A 23,022-nucleotide genomic window follows, 5' to 3' on the forward strand; every position below is an offset into this window, starting at 1 on the left:
CTTGCTACTTGGACAACCCTTTGTCATATAGGACCTGAGACTAGGTTAGACGTGTCCAGTGTTTGATCTTATTGCTTGGACAACCCTTTGTCATATAGGACCTGAGACTAGGTTAGACGTGTCCAGTGTTTGATCTTATTGCTTGGACAACCCTTTGTTAAGGAGGACCTGAGACTAGGTCAGACATGAACAGTGTTTGCTCTTATTACTTGGGCAGCCCTTTGTTATATAGGACCTGAGACTAGGTTAGACGTGTCCAGTGTTTGATCTTATTGCTTGGACAACCCTTTGTTAAGGAGGACCTGAGACTATAGGTCAGACATGAACAGTGTTTGCTCTTATTACTTGGGCAACCCTTTCTTAAAGAGGACCTGAGACTATAGGTCAGACGTGAAAAGTTTTTCCTCTTACTACTTGCTTAAGCCTTTGTTAAGACCTGAAACTAGGTTAAATGTGACCTGTTTTTGCTCTTGCTAATTGGACATCCCTTTCTTAAAGAGGACCTGAGACTAGGTCAGACGCGCACAGTTTTTGCTCTTACTACTTGCTTAACCCTTTCTTAAAGAGGACCTGAGACAAGGTGAAATGTGACCAGTTTTTGTTCTTATTACTTAGACAAACCCTTCTTAACCCCTTAGCGACCGCCGATACGCCTTTTAACGGCGGCCGCTAAGGGTACTTAAACCACAGCGCCGTTAATTAACGGCGCTGTGGAAAAAGTCCATAGCGCCCCCCAGAGGCCGATTTTCTCCGGGGTCTCGGCTGCCGAGGGTAGCCGAGACCCCAGAGAACATGATTCGGGGGGTTTTTAACCCACCCCGCATTTGCGATCGCTGGTAATTAACCGTTTACCGGCGATCGCAAAAAACAAAAAAAAAAGCGATCTCTTTTTAATTTCTCTGTCCTCCGATGTGATCGCACATCGGAGGACAGAGAAAAGGGGTCCCAGGTGGCCCCCCAATACTCACCTAGCTCCCCCGATGCTCCTCGTGTCTCCCGGTGGGCGCCGCCATCTTCAAAATGGCGGGCGCACTGCGCACTGGGAGAATCTTTGGGGTCTCGGCTGCCGGGGGTAGCCGAGACCCCAAAGAGCACGATCGGGGTCGGTATTACCGACCCCTGTTTTGCGATCGCCGGTAATTAACTGTTTACCGGCGACCGCAAAAAAAAAAAAAAGTAAAGTGTAATTCTCTGTCCTCTGATGTGATCGCACATCAGAGGACAGAGAAATAGGGGGATTCGGGGACCCTAGCATACTCACCTAGGTCCCTGGATCCTCTTGCTGCTCCTCCTGGCCGCCGGCAGCAGAACATGGCGGACGCATGCCCAGTGCGCCCGCCATCTGTCTCCATCTGCCGGCCGGCAGGAGAACAGCAGTTGGGGCTAAAATTAGGGTTAGGGTTAGGGGTAGGGTTAGGGGTAGGGTTAGGGGTAGGGGTAGGGTTAGGGGTAGGGTTAGGGTTAGGGTTAGGGTAGGGTTAGGGGTAGGGTTAGGGTTAGGGGTAGGGTTAGGGGTAGGGGTAGGGTTAGGGTTAGGGGTAGGGTTAGGGGTAGGGGTAGGGTTAGGGGTAGGGTTAGGGGTAGGGTTAGGTTAGGGGTAGGGTTAGGTTAGGGTTAGGTTAGGGGTAGGGTTAGGTTAGGGTTAGGGGTAGGGTTAGGGGTAGGGTTAGGTTAGGGGTAGGGCTAGGGTTAGGGCTAGGGTTGGGGCTAAATTTAGGGTTAGGGTTGGGGCTAAATTTAGGGTTAGGGTTGGGGCTAAATTTAGGGTTAGGGTTGGGGCTAAACTTAGGGTTAGGCTTCTTTCACACTTACGTCGGTACGGGGCCGTCGCAATGCGTCGGCCCGACATACCGACGCACGTTGTGAAAATTGTGCACAACGTGGGCAGCAGCTGTAGTTTTTCAACACATCCGCTGCCCAATCTATGTCCTGGGGAGGAGGGGGCGGAGTTACGGCCACGCATGCGCGGTCAGAAATGGCGGATGCGACGTACAAAAAAACGTTTCATTGAACTTTTTTTGTGCCGACGCTCCGCCAAAACACAACTGATCCAGTGCACGACGGACGCGACGTGTGGCCATCCGTCACGATCCGTCGGCAATACAAGTCTATGGGCAAAAAACGCATCCTGCGGGCACATTTGCAGGATCCGTTTCTTGTCCAAAAGGACGGATTGCGACGGAATGCCAAACGACGCAAGTGTGAAAGTAGCCCTAGGGTTAGGGTTGGGGCTAAAGTTAGGGCTAGGGTTGGGGCTAAAGTTAGGGTTAGAGCTGGGATTAGGGTTAGGGTTTGGATTATGGTTGGTATTAGGGTTAGGGTTGGCATTAGGGTTACGCTTGGGATTAGGGTTAGGTTTGGGATTAGGGTTAAGGTTAGGGTTGTGATTAGGGGTGTATTGGGATTAGGGTTAGGTTTGAGGTTAGGGTTGAGATTAGGATTAGGGGTGTGTTGGATTTAGGGTTTTGATTAGGGTTATGGTTAGGGTTGACATTAGGGTTGTTTTGGGGTAAGGGTTGTGATTATGGTTAGGGTTAGTGATTAGGATTATGGATGAGGTTGGGATTAGGGTTAGGGGTGTGTTGGGGTTAGGGTTGGAGCTAGAATTGGGGGGTTTCCACTGTTTAGGTACATCAGGGGGTCTCCAAATACGACAGCCAATTTTGCGCTCAAAAAGTCAAATGGTGCTCCCTCCCTTCTGAGCTCTGCCGTGCGCCCAAACAGTGGGTTACCCCCACATATGGGGCATCAGCGTACTCGGGATAAATTGGACAACAACTTCTGGGGTCCAATTTCTCTTGTTACCCTTGTGAAAATAAAAACTTGGGGGCTACAAAATCCTTTTTTGTGAAAAAAAAATATTTTTTATTTTCACGACTCTGCATTCTAAACTTCTGTGAAGCACTTGGGCATTCAAAGTTCTCACCACACATCTAGATAAGTTCCTTGGGGGGTCTAGTTTCCAAAATGGGGTCACTTGTGGGGGGTTACTACAGTTTAGGTACATCAGGGGCTCTGCAATCGCAACATAATGCCCACAGACCATTCTATCAAAGTCTGCATTCCAAAAAGGCGCTCCTTCCCTTCCGAGCTCTGCCGTGCGCCCAAACAGTGGTTTACCCCCACATATGGCGCATCAGCGTACTCGGGATAAATTGGACAACAACTATTGCAGTCCAATTTCTCCTGTTACCCTTGTGAAAATAAAAACTTGGGGGCTACAATATCTTTTTTGTGGAAAAAAAAATATTTTTTATTTTCACGACTCTGCATTCTAAACTTCTGTGAAGCACTTGGGCATTCAAAGTTCTCACCACACATCTAGATAAGTTCCTTGGGGGGTCTAGTTTCCAAAATGGGGTCACTTGTGGAGGGTTTCTACTGGTTAGGTACATCAGGGGCTCTGCAAACGCAACATAATACCCGCAGACCATTCTATCAAAGTATGCATTCCAAAACGGCGCTCCTTCCTTCTGAGCTCTGCCGTGCGCCCAAACAGTGGTTTACCCCCACATATGGGGTACCAGCATACTCAGGACAAATTGGACAACAACATTTGGGGTCCAATTTCTCTTGTTACCCTTGTGAAAATAAAAATTTGGTGGCTAAAAAATCTTTTTTGTGGAAAAAAAAAATATTTTTTATTTTCACGGCTCTGCATTATAAACTTCTGTGAAGCACTTGGGCATTCAAGGTTCTCACCACACATCTAGATAAGTTCCATGGGCGGTCTAGTATCCAAAATGGGGTCACTTGTGGGGGATTTCTACTGTTTAGGCACATCAGGGGCTCTCCAAACGCGACATGGCGTCCGATCTCAATTCCAGCCAATTCTACATTGAAAAAGTAAAACGGCACTCTTTCTCTTCCAAGCTCTGCGGTGCGCCCAAACAGTGGTTTACCCCACATATTGGGTATCGACGTACTCAGGAGAAATTGCACAACAACTTTAGTGGTCTAATTTCTCCTGTTACCCTTGTGAAAATAAAAATTTGTGGGCAAAAAGATCATTTTTGTAGAAAAAATGCAATTTTTTTTTTCACGGCTCTACGTTATAAACTTCTGTGAAGCACATGGGGGTTCAAAGTGCTCGCCACACATCTAGATAAGTTCCTTAAGGGGTCTAGTTTCCAAAATGGTGTCACTTGTGGGGGGTTTCCACTGTTTAGGCACATCAGGGGCTCTCCAAACGCGACATGGCGTCCAATCTCAATTCCAGCCAATTCTACATTGAAAAAGTAAAACGGCGCTCCTTCTCTTCCAAGCTCTGCGGTGCGCCCTAACAGTTGTTTACCCCCACATATTGGGTATCGGCGTACTCAGGAGAAATTGCTCAACAACTTTTGTTGTCTAATTTCTCCTGTTACCCTTGTGAAAATAAGAATTTGTGGGCGAAAAGTTCATTTTTGTGTAAACAAAAGCGATTTTTTATTTTCACGGCTCTACGTTATAAACTTCTGTGAAGCACTTGGGGGTTCAAAGTGCTCACCACACATCTAGATAAGTTCCTTAAGGGGTCTAGTTTCCAAAATGGGGTCACTTGTGGGGAGTTTCCACTGTTTAGGTACATCAGGGGCTCTCTAAATGTGACATGGCGTCCGATCTCAATTCCAGCCAATTCTGCATTGAAAAAGTCAAACGGCGCTCCTTCACTTCCAAGCTTTGCGGTGCGCCCAAACAGTGGTTTACCCCCACATATGGGGTATTGGCGTATTCAGGAGAAATTGCATAACAAAATTTATGGTTACATTTCTGTTTTTACACTTGTGAAAATAAAAAAAATGGTTCTGAATTACGATGTTTGCAAAAAAAAGTTAAATGTTCATTTTTTCCTTCCACATTGTTTCAGTTCCTGTGAAGCACGTAAAGGGTTAATAAACTTCTTGAATGTGGTTTTGAGAACCTTGAGGGGTGTAGTTTTTAGAATGGTGTCACACTTCGTTATTTTCTTTCATATAGACCCCTCAAAATGACTTCAAATGTGATGTGGTCCCTAAAAAAAAATGGTGTTGTAAAAATGAGAAATTGCTGGTCAACTTTTAACCCTTATAACTCCCTAACAAAAAAAAATTTTGTTTCCAAAATTGTGCTGATGTAAAGTAGACATGTGGGAAATGTTATTTATTAACTATTTTTCATGACATATCTCTCTGATTTAAGGGCATAAAAATACAAAGTTTGAAAATTGCAAAATTTTAAAAATTTTCGCCATATTTCCGTTTTTTTCATAAATAATCGCAAGTAATATCGAAGAAATGTTACCACTTACATGAAGTACAATATGTCACGAAAAAACAATCTCAGAATCAGCGGGATCCGTTGAAGCGTTCCAGAGTTATAACCTCATAAAGTGACAGTGGTCAGAATTGTAAAAATTGGCCTGGTCATTAAGTACCAAATTGGCTCTGTCACTAAGGGGTTAAAGTGGACCTGAGACTAGGTAAACCCCCCCTTTGCTAAAAAACAGTTTTAAATATAGACATATTAGCCTGAAATATGTCTGACCTGAAACTAGGTCAGACATGACCAGTTTTTGCTCTTATTACTTGGACATCCCTTTCCTGAAGAGGACCTGAGACTAGGTCAGATGTGACAAGTTTTTGCTCTTACTACTTGCTTAACCCTTTGTTAAAGAGGACCTGAGACTAGGTCAGATGTGACCAGTGTTCGCACTTATTACTTGGACATCCCTTTCTTAAAGAGGACCTGAGACTAGGTCAGACGTGAACAGTTTTTGCTCTTACTACTTGCTTAACCCTTTCTTAAAGAGGACCTGAGACTAGGTCAAACGTGAACAGTTTTTGCTCTTACTACTTGCTTAACCCTTTCTTAAAGAGGACCTGAGACTAGGTCAGACGTGAACAGTTTTTGCTCTTACTACTTGCTTAACCCTTTCTTAAAGAGGACCTGAGACTAGGTCAAACGTGAACAGTTTTTGCTCTTATTACTTAGACAACCCTTTCTTAAAGAGGACCTGAGACTACATCAGATATCAAGAGTTTTTGCTCTTATTTTATTCCCACTGTTTCTCAGAATATTCCATTTTTTTAACTCTGCCATATGGTTCCAGAGATATGGGGCTTTTTATGTAATTCTATTTTTTTTACTTTTGTGCGTGGCTCACAGGATCCTCTGAGGTGTGACTTTAGACTGATTTGCATTATTACCCAATGGTAAACCCCCATTTGCTAAAGACAGTTATAATAAATATAAACATATTAGCCTGATGCTATTGTACATGTGGATTTCCTGAAACAACAGGAAATTAGAGTCTAGAAAAAGCCCCAGTGGCCGGTGTGAAAATTGCAAGATTTCTCATTTTTATTTTTAATACAGAATGTGATTTTGAAAAAAAAATAACAAAATTATGAAAAAAAAAATTAACACAAAAGCCTGATTTAAGCAATATGCCACTTTCTGATGATGGCTCCCTTGAATTATAATATGTAGAGAGATTGTCTGTAGCCTGCACATGCAAAACGTTTCCTTTTTGGGGGGTTGTCTTGTTGTTACCTTTCCACTGCAACTGTGTCTTTCATTTGTACTAAATTAGGTTAAATTGATTCACCATCGTTTAGGTTTTCTAACAGAATTGATTGATATCCCTGATGCGTATGGGTTATACTATGTTGCTTCAAGTTAATCTGTTATCATGATTTTTCCACCTAATCTGCGAGCTTCATAATATAGAGAGACAGGCCCTGATTCCAGCAATGTGTCACTTACAGGGCTGCTTGCTGTAGTTTTGATAAAATCAGCAGGAGATTATCACTAGAGGACTAGTAAACCTTCTACCAGTTAGTCCTTCATATTCATGAGATCTGTATAACCCGCCCCCACCACTGATTGGCAGCTTTCTAACAATGCGCAGTGTTCACAGAAAGCTGCCAATCGGTGCTGTGGGCGGGGTTATACACAGCTCAGAAAGCTGATACATTTGAAGGAGAGAAAACAGTGATTTTATCCCAACTGCAGCAACAGCCCAGTAAGTGCCTCACTGCTGGAATCAGGGTTCTGCATCAGATGTCGCACTAAAAACCTAGTGACAGATTTTCTTTCAGTATTCTTTTTATTCTCATTATAATTTGCATAAAATAAATATTTTGGATTACTTTTTACCCCCTTGTTTGCCCATCTTGGTGTTCTGCTAGTCTGTGTTTGCTGTTGTTTGGATAGAATCAGTCACTGGTGGACGCAGAGAGAAGAAGTCCCCTGCGCAAGAACAATACATGGGCCCGTTACAGTCCAATAATTCATCATAATGCATAATTCTACCTGTTTTGGAGGTGGAAATGGGCCCCCTTACCTCTTGGGTCACTGTGCAGCTGCACACGTTGCATCAATGATATGTCAGCCCCTGGAATCAGTATCCTTCTCCCTCTGGCAGCTGATAATACACTGCTCAAAATATAAAGGGAACACTAAAATACCACATCCTAGATATCTCTGAATGAAATATTCCAGTTGCAAATTTGTATTCATTGCATAGTGGAATGTGTTCAGAACAATAAAACATAACAATTATCAATGGAAATCAAAATGAATATCCCATGGAGGTCTGGATTTGGAATGATGCTCAAAATCAAAGTGGAAAATCAAATTACAGGCTGATCCAACTTCAGTGGAAATGCCTCATGACAAGGAAAATATGCTCATAATTGTGTGTGGCCTCCACGTACCTGTATGACCTCCCTACAATGCCTGGGCATGCTCCTGATGAGGCGGCGGATGGTCTCCTGAGGGATCTCCTCCCAGACCTGGACTAAAGCATCCGCCAACTCCTGGACAGTCTGTGGTGCAACATGACGCTGGTGGATGGTGTGAGACATAATGTCCCAGATGTGTTCAATCGGATTCAGGTCTGGGGAACGGGCAGGTCAGTTCACAGCTTCAATGCCTTCATCTTGCAGGAACTGCTGACACACTCCAGCCACATGAGGTCTGGCATTGTCCTGCATTAGGAGGAACCCAGGGCCAACCGCACCAGCATATGGTCTCACAAGGGGTCTGAGGATCTCATCTCGGTACCTAATGGCAGTCAGGCTACTTCTGGAGAGCACATGGAGGGCTGTGCGGTCCCGGTCCTCCAAAGAAATGCCACCTTCCACCATTATTGACCCACTGACAAACCGGTCATGCTGAAGGATGTTGCAGGCAGCAGATCACTCTCCACGGCGTCTCCAGACTCTGTCACGTCTGTCACATGTGCTCAGTGTGAACCTGCTTTCATCTGTGAAGAGCACAGGGCTCAAGTGGTGAATTTGCCAATCCTGGTGTTCTGTGGCAAATGCCAAGTGTCCTGCACGGTGTTGGGCTGTGAGCACAACCCCCATCTGTGGACGTCGGGCACTCAGACCATCCTCATGGAGTCGGTTTCTAACCGTTGGTGCAGACGCATGCACATTTGTGGCCTGCTGGAGGTCATTTTGCAGGGCTCTGACAGTGCTCCTCCTGTTCCTGCTTGCACAAAGGCTGAGGAAGCAGTCCTGCTGCTGGGTTGTTGCCCTCTCTACGTCTCCTGGTGTACTGGCCTGTCTCCTGGTAGTGCCTCCAGCCTCTGGACACTACGCTAACAGACACAGCAAACCTTCTTGCCACAGCTCGCATTGATGTGCCATCCTGGATGAGCTGCACTACCTGAGCCACTTGTGTGGGTTGTAGAGTGTGTCTCATGCTACCACGAGTTTTAAAGCACAACCAACATTCAAAAGTGACCAAAACATCAGCCAGAAAGCATTGGTACTGAGATGTGGTCTGTGGTCCCCACCTGCAGAGCCACTCCTTTATAGGGGAAGTCTTGATAATTGCCAACAATTTTCATCTGTTGTCTATTTCATTTGCATAACAGCATGTGAGATTGATTGTCAATCAGTGTTGCTTCCTAAGTGGACAGTTTGATTTCACAGAAGTTTGATTTACTTGGAGTTATATTTTGTTGTTTAAGTGTTCCCTTTATTTTTTTGAGCAGTGTATGTCAGCCCCTGGAATCAGTATCCTACTCCCTCTGGCAGCTGTTAGTAAAGTCCTTTATTACTTCCCTGTACAAGGAGTCTTGTCAGCTTTACTACAGTGCTACTGCACAGGGTCTGCTTTTCCCCACACAATCAGGCAGGAAGTCATGCCTATTGGCTCTTCTGCAGTGATCAGAGGATCACTGTGGAGAGATCCGGCAGTGGGGAGAGTCACCGACCATAAATGACCACCATTGCTCAGCTCAATGGAGGAACATGCACATTGCTATACACTTTGTACCAGGTTTGAGCAGATAAGTGAGATTCTGGGGGTATCGCTTCTAATGATGTACGGAGACTTGTGTGCAGACCATTCTCAAGAGGGAAAAAGAAGAAGAACTAATTTGCATAAATAAGTAAGTGTTTGCGTCTGCCCTGCCATATTCCTAATGAGTAGGATTCTTTAAAACTTGTTTTTCCCTGGTAATATATCTGGAGGTTATGAAGCTGCCGGGGGCATTGACGTTCCCCGTAAAACAATGCAATGAAGCTCGAAGCTTCTCCGATCAATAATTATAGGGAAGCAGTTTAGGCCGCGTTTTGTAATTCACTGAAACAACATTGAATTCTAGGAATATTGGCTCCTTATAAACGGCTGCAAGGATTACCGCTGTAATACGGAGCCGGAGCATTAGATTGAAGGTTGTGTATTACACCGGCAGGTTCGTCGCCACCCATGGGAAATTCGCCTCTAATAACTCCACAAATTGCTCCTGTTCTAACGTTATCCCTTTGATTTTCCGAAGTTCCGTGTTCATGTGTATGAATTTAAGACGACTCTGGAGAAGAACGATTACTACGTCTATAATATACTTATGTGTTGAAGGTTTATTCCAAGTAATAGTTTTACCATTTGCAAAACTCTAAATTAATTGTCTAAGGAACAAAATGGGACACGATTTTGTCAAATTTCTCCAATGTGCCTGTCTCCTCTCAAATGTATCGTGTGTTTTAGACACTTTTTGTGTCTAATCGGGTTAAAGGGGTTTTCCGGTACTTTATATTGATTGTACGTAGTTAGGAAAGATCATTAATATCAGATTGGTGGGCATGAATAGGTGTGGATCTGCAGTACCCCACTGTGACTGAGCCTTATGATAGTTTGTCAATATAAAGTACCAGACAGTCCGTTTAAAGAAGCCCTCCTCCCATCAAAGTAATTTTATTATATATGGATGTGTACTTACAATTGCTCATTTTGCCTTTCTACCCAGTTAATTATTCTCTTTTCTCTGTTCTATATATAAAGAGAGATGCCTGTCCCTGCATTTCTCATTCTCCTCTTCACCTTCTGACCCAGCTGCTCCCACCTCCCATTAACTTTTGCAGTGACTGATGACTTGTGCAGGGAAAATTGACCTCCTGTTTCTACATAGAGCTTGGAAGGATTCAGCTAGTGAGTTTATAATCATGTGATGTCATAGACCTAATGGAAAAGAGAAGAATTAGCTGGGTAGAAAGGCAAAATGAAAAATTGTAAGCACACAGTGCTGTATAATATGATGACTGCAATATATTAAACGGATAAAAAAATTGATAGGAGGAGGGCTTTTTTAATGGTTTATGCTTATAAATTTGTAATCTGATGAGATCCTACCACTGGAACCCTAAGGATCATCGGAATGAAGCAGTTACAGGGCTGATCTACCAATAGATACCCTTCGCTGTTTTTGTCGGCACGCTGTCCCATTTACTATGCAGAAAAATCCAGTGCCAGGTCCCTTCAGTTTAAGGGTCAATGGAGTTTTCCTAGAAAAAGGGGAGACCTACCAGATTACTGGATCAGTTGATTAATCTCCCAGGTTTTGCCAAAGCCCCCTAAAAAACAGATTTGGGATGCTTAGGTGTTGTCTTATTTGGCATTTACCAAACTAAGCCTAAGGGCTCGTGCAGATGAGCGCCTAAATCGGATGAGTGCTAGCCATGGTTTCGATGGATAGCTCCCGGACTAATGTTATTCTGTGAGGCAGTGCACATGTCCAATTTTTTCCCCGGACTGAGTGATCCAAGGAGAAAAATCACAGCATGCATGATTTACCTCCAAGAATAAGATGGCATTCGCCCATTCTAGTTTATGGCATTGTGAAAAAAAATGGACCACACTTGATCTTCACGGACTGACTGCATGGAGAAGGTGGAGAAACTTGTAATTTTTTCTCTCCACCTCTGAGAAAATCGGACTTCACTCTGATCAGAGTCTAATTAGCATAATTGGATTGTTTTTTTCGGATGCCGGTCAAAAAATCGTGTGGCCCTTGCAGGGTTGTGGAGTCGGAGTCCATGTCCATTTTGGTGGAGTCGGAGTTGGGGATCGATATAAAATTGTTTGACTCCGACTCCTAAAATATACAGTATAATACATTGGGTACAGTAGTACAAGGCTGAATATTTTTTCATAATAATTTGGGAAAGTTCTGAAATGTCCTATAAATGTCGGAGTCGGAGTCAGTCGGAGTCGGTGGTTTGACGTACTGACTCCAAAGCCCTGGGCCCTAGTTTAACAGGGGATGTGGTTGAGGCTTAATGGGGGCATAGTCTCCACACGGATCACACGGAAAACATTTTTAGCTGTTACTTTCTCCCAAAGGACTAGCTGAAAATGTTGCCAAGTATGTCACAACCGATGACATATTCTAGCGATATACCATTGCTTAAATATATGGGAATATTCTTTTTAAAAAAAGGGGTAAAAAAAATACCAAATTTTGAAATGCGAGCTCTCAATGTAACTACACCTAAGCCAAGATGGCTTAAGAAAAGGAATTGTGCCTAGCCAATTACACCAAACTTATCATGCAAATTTGGCTGAATTTTCACCATTTTAGCTGACCCTTTAAGGGCATATTAATAAATGGTGTTCAGTGCGTTTCCATAATACAGCAGCTTGTCACCCTGAAAAAATAACAAATTCATTTCCGCTACACCCGTATATTGAATCTCACCCTTTTGTAAGATCAATGATCGCCAGCGGCAACTTTTTATAGACTGTGTATTTGCAGTATGATATCTGATGGTTATGTTGCCTGTGTTTAATAAGCATCATTCATGGGAAATGCTCTGGTTAATTAAATGCTGAGTGCCAAATCCATTCTATTAATCTAATATGCACAGATTGGAAGTGGATATATGCACTAATAAAGCAGAGTTTTATTAAAAATGTAATAAACGCGTAATATAGTTATAACAACTGTGCAAAGTGTTACGCTCTACATTCGGCTAATGCTCACAGACTTTTTCTGGTTAAGTACAACCTTTTTGGATTAATATTATGGCCCCCATAGAAGTCTATAGGCCCTACTGAACTTCCTTATGTCTCCGTTTTCATACATGGCTACTAGTAATGGGGCTGTGTGCTCGGCATTGCTTGATGGAGCATCAGGTGCTCATCATTACTCGATCGCGCATCAGGTGCTCGGCATTGCTCGCTCATGCATCAGGGTGCTCGGCATTGCTCGATCGTGCATCGGGTGCTCAGAATTGCTCGTTCGCACATCGGGGTGCTCGGCATTCCTCGTTCGCGCATCGGGGTGCTCTGCATTGCTCGATTGCGCATTGGGGTGCTCGGCATTGCTCAATCGCGCATTGGGTGCTCGGCATTGCTCGATCGCGCATTAGGGTGCTCGGCATAGCACGATCCCACATCAGGGTGCTCGACATTGCTCGATTGCGCATCGGGGTTCTCGGCATTTCTCAATCGTGCATCAGGGTGTCCGGCATTGCATGATCGCACATCGGGGTGCTCGGCATTGCTCAATCGTGCGTCAGGGTGCTCGACATTGCATGATCGCACATTGGGGTGCTCGGCATTGCTCGATTGCAAATCTGGGTTCTCGGCATTGCTCAATCGTGCATCAGGGTGCTAGGCATTGCATGATCGCACATCGGGGTGCTCGGCATTGCCCGATCGCACATCGGGGGCTCGGTATTGCTCAATCGTACATCAGGGTGCTCGGCATTGCATGATCGCACATCGGGGTGCTCAGCATTGCATGATCGCACATCGGGGTGCTCGACATTGCTCGATTGCGCATCGAGGTTCTCAGCATTGCTCAATCGTGCATCAGGGTGATCGGCATTGCATGATCGCACATCGGGGTGCTCGGCATTGCACGATCGCACATCGGGGGCTCGGTATTGCTCAATCGTGCATCAGGGTGCTCGGCATTGCATGATCGCACATCGGGGTGCTCAGCATTGCATGATCGCACATCGGGGTGCTCGACATTGCTCGATTGCGCATCGAGGTTCTCAGCATTGCTCAATCGTGCATCAGGGTGCTAGGCATTGCATGATCGCACATCGGGGTGCTCGGCATTGCACGATCGCACATCGGGGGCTCGGTATTGCTCAATCGTGCATCAGGGTGCTCGGCATTGCATGATCGCACATCGGGGTGCTCAGCATTGCATGATCGCACATCGGGGTGCTCGACATTGCTCGATTGCGCATCGAGGTTCTCAGCATTGCTCAATCGTGCATCAGGGTGATCGGCATTGCATGATCGCACATCCGGGTGCTTCGGCATTGCTCGATTGCACATCGGGGTTCTCGGCATTGCTCGATCGCGCATCAGGGTGCTCGGCATTGCACGATCGCACATCGGGGTACTCAATATTGCTCGATTGCACATCGGGGTTCTCGGCATTGCTCAATCGTGCATCAGGGTGATCGGCATTGCATGATCACACATCGGGGTGTTCGGCATTGCTCGATTGCACATCGGGGTTCTCGGCATTGCTCAATCGTGCATCAGGGTGATCGTATATAAAACAATTCCAATAAGCATAGTTGGTGGTGCAAAAACGTGCTGAAAAATAAGATGCTGTAAATATAAATAGTCAGCATACACCCTCCTCGCATGGACACAAAGGATAACTGCCAAAAGCAAATTGAGAACAAGACAAGACCATGCAGTCACAGAATCCAATAAAACAGTATGACTTTATTACAAAAAGCGTTAAAAAATACATACAAAAGGCCAGACAGGTGGCGTAGAGAGGGCCGGCAGATGACATCACAGTAACTGCCTCAGGCAACAAAAAGTGCAGTCACCCAAGGTATAATGGCCTCGGCAACAACCCGGAACCCGACACCTGGTATATATATAGGCACATAGCGCAACACTTAGTAGTAGCCTATAAGAGCTACAGTGTCGACCGTGCTGCCACAAAGGGCTACATAATAGCCTTACAGGTATAAGGAAGTAAAGTACAGTGCATGTGAGCGCTAGAAAGTCTCTGTGCTAATACCTTATGTGGAGGGTCCGGACCGCTGCAGGGGACAAAGGACACCCCGACGCGCGTTTCGGTAGTTGTACCTTCCTCAGGGGGCGCATACAGCCAAGTGAATAGTGACCGGATATATATAGCAGAGACCGCAAAGTGACGCGCGTCATGCGGCGCATCCTCCGTCCGCCCCGGCGTGCACCCAGCAAGACCGGAAGTGCGCGGGGCCCCGCGTAGACCGGAAATGCATGGCGATTGGCCGGGGCGGCAGGAGAAGGCGGCGCATGCGCACGCTAGGATACACACAGCGGCGGCCATATGAAAGCTGGGCAAAAGAGAGGGCATACATGGCGTGGACAGAATATAATGATAATGCCACAAGAAATGCCCAACTAACCACAATAATAAGTAGTACATGCACCAAAAACAATGTTGTGGACAAGTATATAGCAAATGAAGACAAAAATAGGCGCACATAATACTCATAGGATTATGACACAGCTGACATCAAACATAGCAAGCCATAAACGATCCATAGCACACCTAGTGGATATAGTTGGATAGTAATGATATGGATACTCCAGGCAAAAGAAATATGTAAACAAATTACAACCATAATAAGGCACGTAGAACAAAGTCCATATAAGTTTAGGTGAACTGATGCATGTTTGTTGTAAATATCGATGTCCGCTTTTAGGTCATATTTCGTACTTCATGACATCCACACAACCGAAGTCGCCGCTGGCAGAATATAGATATGCCACTATGGGTCCTAAATAACAAGAAATAGAACAGTTAAAATCAAATAAAACCAAAAAGAATGCGGAGAGGCAGAAACAAGCACAGCAGTGCGACGACTACAGATAGGGGGCGTAGCTAATATTTTCGTTTAAGCCAGATGGGCAGACCGTATTTAGACGCCAGATCCAGCGTGTTTCCAACTGGCCAAGGCGTTTAGAAAGATTCCCCCCACGGATATTGACATTCAAGGCGTCAATGCCGCGGACCCTAAGGAGCGAACCATTGCTCTGATGGCATGCTGCAAAATGTCTAGGGATGGTCTTCAATTGAGAAGAGTCAGTCTGAGTAGAGGCCGCCTCAATCCCTAGAACATGTTCCCGAATCCTGACCTTCAATTGTCTGGTGGTCATTCCGACGTAAATCAGGCCGCACGGGCAGGTGGCAAAATAGATTACATATCGGGAGGTACAAGAGATGCGTCTCCTGATAGTAAACTCCTTGGATTTACTAGAGTTCCAGAATTTGTCGCATCTATCCATATTAGGACACGCGACACAGCGGCCACACGGTGCAGAACCACCTAGGGCCGGTATGTCGTCCAGAAAGGTTTTGGGGCCATGCCCATCATAGTGACTTCTAGTGAGGACATCTCTAGGATTCCTCGCCCGTCTAAATGTAAGAAGGGGTCTTTGTGGGAGGAATTTACTGATGATATTATCCGCCTGCAGGATGGGCCAGGCTTTAGTCAGAGCCGATCTTATTTTATCGGCCTGAGGGTTAAAAGTTGTAATAAAACGGAGCTGACTGGCGTCCTGACTTCTATCCACACCTTGGGGTTTATATAGTAGGTGATTACGTCTAGAGTGTTTAGCTCTATGATAAGCTTTTTTAATTACACGCCTACTATATCCCCGTTCGATAAATCGATTGGTCAGTTCCTTCGCACGCTTTTCAAAATCACTATTTGAAAAGCGTGCGAAGGAACTGACCAATCGATTTATCGAACGGGGATATAGTAGGCGTGTAATTAAAAAAGCTTATCATAGAGCTAAACACTCTAGACGTAATCACCTACTATATAAACCCCAAGGTGTGGATAGAAGTCAGGACGCCAGTCAGCTCCGTTTTATTACAACTTTTAACCCTCAGGCCGATAAAATAAGATCGGCTCTGACTAAAGCCTGGCCCATCCTGCAGGCGGATAATATCATCAGTAAATTCCTCCCACAAAGACCCCTTCTTACATTTAGACGGGCGAGGAATCTTAGAGATGTCCTCACTAGAAGTCACTATGATGGGCATGGCCCCAAAACCTTTCTGGACGACATACCGGCCCTAGGTGGTTCTGCACCGTGTGGCCGCTGTGTCGCGTGTCCTAATATGGATAGATGCGACAAATTCTGGAACTCTAGTAAATCCAAGGAGTTTACTATCAGGAGACGCATCTCTTGTACCTCCCGATATGTAATCTATTTGCCACCTGCCCGTGCGGCCTGATTTACGTCGGAATGACCACCAGACAATTGAAGGTCAGGATTCGGGAACATGTTCTAGGGATTGAGGCGGCCTCTACTCAGACTGACTCTTCTCAATTGAAGACCATCCCTAGACATTTTGCAGCATGCCATCAGAGCAATGGTTCGCTCCTTAGGGTCCGCGGCATTGACGCCTTGAATGTCAATATCCGTGGGGGGAATCTTTCTAAACGCCTTGGCCAGTTGGAAACACGCTGGATCTGGCGTCTAAATACGGTCTGCCCATCTGGCTTAAACGAAAATATTAGCTACGCCCCCTATCTGTAGTCGTCGCACTGCTGTGCTTGTTTCTGCCTCTCCGCATTCTTTTTGGTTTTATTTGATTTTAACTGTTCTATTTCTTGTTATTTAGGACCCATAGTGGCATATCTATATTCTGCCAGCGGCGACTTCGGTTGTGTGGATGTCATGAAGTACGAAATATGACCTAAAAGCGGACATCGATATTTACAACAAACATGCATCAGTTCACCTAAACTTATATGGACTTTGTTCTACGTGCCTTATTATGGTTGTAATTTGTTTACATATTTCTTTTGCCTGGAGTATCCATATCATTACTATCCAACTATATCCACTAGGTGTGCTATGGATCGTTTATGGCTTGCTATGTTTGATGTCAGCTGTGTCATAATCCTATGAGTATTATGTGCGCCTATTTTTGTCTTCATTTGCTATATACTTGTCCACAACATTGTTTTTGGTGCATGTACTACTTATTATTGTGGTTAGTTGGGCATTTCTTGTGGCATTATCATTATATTCTGTCCACGCCATGTATGCCCTCTCTTTTGCCCAGCTTTCATATGGCCGCCGCTGTGTGTATCCTAGCGTGCGCATGCGCCGCCTTCTCCTGCCGCCCCGGCCAATCGCCATGCATTTCCGGTCTACGCGGGGCCCCGCACACTTCCGGTCTTGCTGGGTGCACGCCGGGGCGGACGGAGGATGCGCCGCATGACGCGCGTCACTTTGCGGTCTCTGCTATATATATCCGGTCACTATTCACTTGGCTGTATGCGCCCCCTGAGGAAGGTACAACTACCGAAACGCGCGTCGGGGTGTCCTTTGTCCCCTGCAGCGGTCCGGACCCTCCACATAAGGTATTAGCACAGAGACTTTCTAGCGCTCACATGCACTGTACTTTACTTCCTTATACCTGTAAGGCTATTATGTAGCCCTTTGTGGCAGCACGGTCGACACTGTAGCTCTTATAGGCTACTACTAAGTGTTGCGCTATGTGCCTATATATATACCAGGTGTCGGGTTCCGGGTTGTTGCCGAGGCCATTATACCTTGGGTGACTGCACTTTTTGTTGCCTGAGGCAGTTACTGTGATGTCATCTGCCGGCCCTCTCTACGCCACCTGTCTGGCCTTTTGTATGTATTTTTTAACGCTTTTTGTAATAAAGTCATACTGTTTTATTGGATTCTGTGACTGCATGGTCTTGTCTTGTTCTCAATCAGGGTGATCGGCATTGCATGATCACACATCGGGGTGTTCGGCATTGCTCGATTGCACATCAGGGTTCTCAGCATTGCTCAATCGTGCATCAGGGTGCTCAGCATTGCATGATCGCACATCGGATTGTTCGGCATTGCACGATCGCACATCGGATTGTTCGGCATTGCTCGATCGCGCATCCAGCTGCTCGGCATTGCTCAATTGTGCATCGAGTGCTCAGCATTGCTCATTTGCACATTGAGGTGCTTGGCATTGCTCGATCACACATCAGGGTGCTTCGGCATTGTTCGATCGTGCATCAGGGTGCTCGGCATTGCATGATCGCACATCGGGGTGCTCGGCATGCTCGATCATGCATCGGGTGCTCAGCATTGCTCGATCACACATCGTGATGCTCAGCATTGCTCGATCGCGCATCGGGTGCTCGGCATTGCTCTTTTGAACATCGGGGTGCTCGGCATTGCTCAATGACGCATCGGAGTGCTTGGCATTGCTCAGTCATGCATTGGGGTGCTTGGCATTGCTCGATCGCGCATCGGGGTGCTCGACATTGTTCGGTCGTTCATTGGGGTGCTCGATCGAGTATCAAGCAGTGCCAAGTATCGTGTGGTGCTCGAATTCTCAGGTCCCCTTATTTGAATCACCTGAGCTATGCACCACACTGAAACACGGTATTTCCCTGTTGAAATCACAGGGCCTCCTCTGTCAGCCGGAGTCTTTGGGGAATGTAGATCTCCTGGGACAGAGAGAGAGAGACTTTCCTCCGGAACAATGCTCGAGTTTCATATCCACTACTTGAGTCGAGCCCGTCCGAGCGTCCAATGTGCATAGCGAGCACTCTAGCTTTTCATTGCTCGATCATCACTAGAGGCCACACATCATGCTTCATTGGATGATGCATTGCATCTATGGGAGACAATCTCTTTATCTTCAGCATGAGCGCACCACTAACCAGCCTCCCACTTTCCCGCTTGATGAGCTTGGTGCATTACTACATGATTGATAGTCCTGGCCAGCTGTATCATTGAGCCGCTGGCCCAAACTGTGCACCCTCCAATGCTCATATGTGTGGCAGATGTGCCTCTGCACCATCCAAGGAGAAAGTTGGCATGGATCAGGAGCTAACAGAGCCCTCCAGTGATCCTGCCAGCTTCAGTTCAGAGCTTACAAGCGCTAGTGGAAAGGGCTTGTAAGCAGTGCACATGTTCAGCTACTGCTACTAGACTGCTGCGGTGGCCGGGAACCTTGAAAAACTGACTCTTTTCTTGAGAATAGAAAGGAATTTTAGTTTTTACAAGCACTTTGCAATTTTACTCATGTAAGAATATGAGAATAATCCTTTAATATAAGTCATAGGGTAGGTGCACACGGGCAGTAATTGGCAGCGCTTTGTACACAGCACATTTCCGCTGCGTGCAGAGCGGTGCAGGCTTTTGAACATAGATGATCACGCAGTGTCCGTCCCGCAGCATTTACTGACCGTGTGCACCTACCCTTATGGTATTGTATTGTTTTGTAGTAAAGTTAAATTCTTTCACCTCCAAACTATTTATACAAACATGTAGATCTTCCAAAGACAGGTGCAGCAACACTTTTACATGATCAGTCCATTCCTTCGTTACTGAGAAATCAGCGCTTAAATTGATATGCAAATGAGGCTGTAGATCTGAAGCCTCTGTCACCCCAGCTCTATTCCTCATGAAGTCGCCTTCTCCTACTTGACTGATGACTTCTTTGTATGAATTCACACAGAGCAACAAGATAGATGTTATGAAGTGGCCATCACAATCCCCAGACCTCAACCCTTCTCCTTTGTGTAGATGTTAGCACTCGAAGTATTAGGCACCTAATGAGTTAAGTTTGGTTTACGTCCAAGTGAGTATTATAAGGGTATGTTCCCACGGTCAGTAAACGCTGCGGGTTGGACGCTGCATACATCCGCAGCGGCCAAATGCTACAGCATAGTGGATGGGATTTAATCCCATCTCCACTATGCATACAGTGACGTAACTGGACATGTGGCGCGTCTTTCTAGACCGCAGCATGTCAATTTATCTTTCGGAGAAGCTCAGTCTCCGCAAGATAAATTTCCCATCCAATATATAGGGCGCGGTCATTCCGCACGGTTCAGTGAATCATCTGCGTTCCGAAGCTGGCAGCGCTTTGAACAGAGCGGACATGTGCTGCGTCCAAAGCGCTACCAGTTCCTGACCGTGGGAACATACCCTTAGATGTCAACTCATACTGAGAGAAGTGCCCGCCCCCAGTGAAATCTATCTGATAATGCCCACTAGAACTTAACTAAAGTTAACACATTGGGTGCCAAATACTTTTGATACCTAACATCTGCGCAACAGAGAGGAGAAATTAAAAAAGATTTATTTCGCTCTGCAGCCCTATTACATTGTGTGTCTTATCTCAACATGGGAAATTTGGCGAAAGGTCCTCTTTAAAGGGAAACCGTCGGCAAGATTTCACCCTCTTTAAAGGTAAAGTCTAATCTTAAAGCGTAACTGCCATTTCATTCAGTAGAATGTCTGTATCTGCCTCTAGCTCCTCCCTTCCTCTTCCATAGAATCTTCTAAGCACCAACTGCCACCTCGTATCTCAGTAATGTAACAATCTGTCTTCACTGAATCCTGATTTTACCCCTGAAGTGAGAATTTTGAGAACGAATGATCAGTCCTAGAGGAGGAAGAAGCAGATTTCTTTAGTAAAATGTACTGGAGAGTTTCTTATTTTCCCATGTAATTTATTAAAAAAAAATTAAAACGACGTTTACTCTTAAATCTTATTTGATAGCTAAGAGGTCTCTCTTCTGTCTAACTTGCTGTTCATTGCGTGTTCGTATGTTTAATCCACCTCTATAAACCGAGATGAGTCTTAATCTCTCTCCATCTGCTGTTCTATTTCTCAAACTGCATTCATGTATAACAGAAAGGTGGTCTTTCAGCTCAAGTCAGACAAACCATTTCAGGAGCAGTGCATGCTGAGAAATGATAGAAAGGAAGTCCCAGCACCTATAGTGCTGGAGGAATGCTCCTGAAGAGGAACCGCCCACTCAAAAAGTGACAGTTCCTGAACCTATCAGCCTGGTATGTGCATCAAAAGCAGATTTAACAGTATTATTCTCAGGATAGGCAGGCGGACAGAAAATATCTTTTAACTCTATGTCTATGCAGGGGATTCAGAGCATTGGATCAGAAAATTGGAGCTCCGACAGCGATAAATATATATTAAGAAATTAACCAACGTAGAATTTTGCATTAAACGACTGTGTACGGACGACGAAATGAATGACAATTGGGTTTTTGTCTTGATTGATGGGTCGCGCGGCATATTATTTCCATGGTCTTTAGACACAATCTAGCAGCATTTTTTGCATCATAATAAATCTTTATTAGCATCCGACATGATTGGCATCACCTCAGCCAGGGAGCATGAAGGGATAATAGATCTGATTAATGAATATTTTCATAAATTTCGCATTCATAACGTTCAGAATAAAGAGAGAAGAACTTTTGCCGGCGTTGCATCCCCCTAGTCTTTTGGGACCAAGTCCGCAAGCACTTCAGGAATCCAATTCAGCACTTCTTTATCTAAAATGAATTATGGGTAAGGGTATTTTTTTTTTTTCTAAAGGTTACGTGTCGGCTATATACCAGATGGCAACATTTTTTGTTCGTCATTTAACGTCATTGAACAGCAGCTGGACAAATGGGCACTGAAGCTTGTGAAATAATGGGTTTTTATCACCACGTAACCAAATATTGCAGCAATGGAATAAAGCTACGCAAAAGTATAAGGATCTACTCATAGCCTGGAAAGCACTGTCTTGATGACTTAGGTTTTTATTCAAGAAAATTGTGAAATATTCTAGTTTTCACACTGGACATTAGAACAAATGCAATATGCAGCTTTTCACTTGTCAGCTTTACTGTGTAGGTTAGGACAGAGCTTGCAGAGTCATCTCATTATTATTAGAGACAAATTATTAAACAATCGGAGACCTTGATAAAGCAGGATACATAACTACTTCCGGACTGCCCATAGGCTATAAATGTTTGTGTAACCCATTCTTTACTCTGCACTGACATTCTAAAAACGTCAATGCAGTGTACACAGCTTGCACTAGATCACGCAGCTGTGGTGGAGCAGAGCAGGCTGCCAGACACAGCCAGGCTCCACACAGAGAAGGTGAACATAGTTTATTACCATGTTTACCTTCTCAATCTTTGTATACACAATGCTGAATCAATACTTTTGTTAACAAATTAGAAAGAACTGACAGTGCTTCACCCTCCAGACCCAGTGGTCATGTGATTCCTTGGTATCAGGAGGGAACAGGAGCTTCCAGATCCTCAGAGACCCAGTCTGCTCTGCTGTGCAGCCAAAAGACTGAATTTTTCATTGTTAACTGGGGAGTTTCCCCAGTTATAGGTGATATCATCAATAAAGAATGCATTAATATGTTAAAATGCCCCTGAAAGGTCTTTCAAGACCCCCTATGGGGCACAATGTGTGAAATAAAGAAAAAAATAGAAAAAAAAGCATAAGTACATTAAACAAAACTAAAAATAGAAATTCTACTAGTCTGAATTATTGTTTCCAGCCTCTCCTCAATTAGAAATATTTGGCCAATATTTAAACATAGAGTGCGAAAAGCAATTTTCAATATTTTAGCTGTCCATGATGGTCGTAAATAAAGTTAAAAAAATATGAAAAATAGACAGGTATTTCCAAGTTTTCGGACAAAAAAAATTAAGCTGTATGTATAACAAAAAAAGAGGCAAAAAGAATTTAAATATCCAAGCACATTTTTTTAAGAGCCATTAAATACACATTTACGATAAAACCCGAAAATGTGCCTAGTCAGGAGCAAGGTAAAGTAGACCAGACAGAGGATGTGAACCCATTGCTCCATTGGGCGGGCATACCCGGCAGGAGCATAACTAAATGACTACCTTGTCTTCACTAGAGCATCTTATGATGAGGATAGGCTTGGGCTGGTACTGCGTAGTCCCCGGGTACCACTCCAGGGCAGTCGC

At 44.9% G+C, this 23,022-nt stretch overlaps 1 protein-coding gene across 5 annotated transcripts in view; it reads left to right on the forward strand.

Moving 5' to 3' along the window:
- The window catches only part of GRIA4 (glutamate ionotropic receptor AMPA type subunit 4), a 491,449-nt gene that overhangs the window by 144,715 nt on the left and 323,712 nt on the right, over positions 1 to 23,022 (forward strand). The gene's annotated exons all lie outside the window — the stretch shown is intronic.

This window comes from Ranitomeya imitator, chromosome 3, assembly GCF_032444005.1.
Source record: "Ranitomeya imitator isolate aRanImi1 chromosome 3, aRanImi1.pri, whole genome shotgun sequence".
Taxonomy (NCBI): Eukaryota; Metazoa; Chordata; class Amphibia; order Anura; family Dendrobatidae; genus Ranitomeya; species Ranitomeya imitator.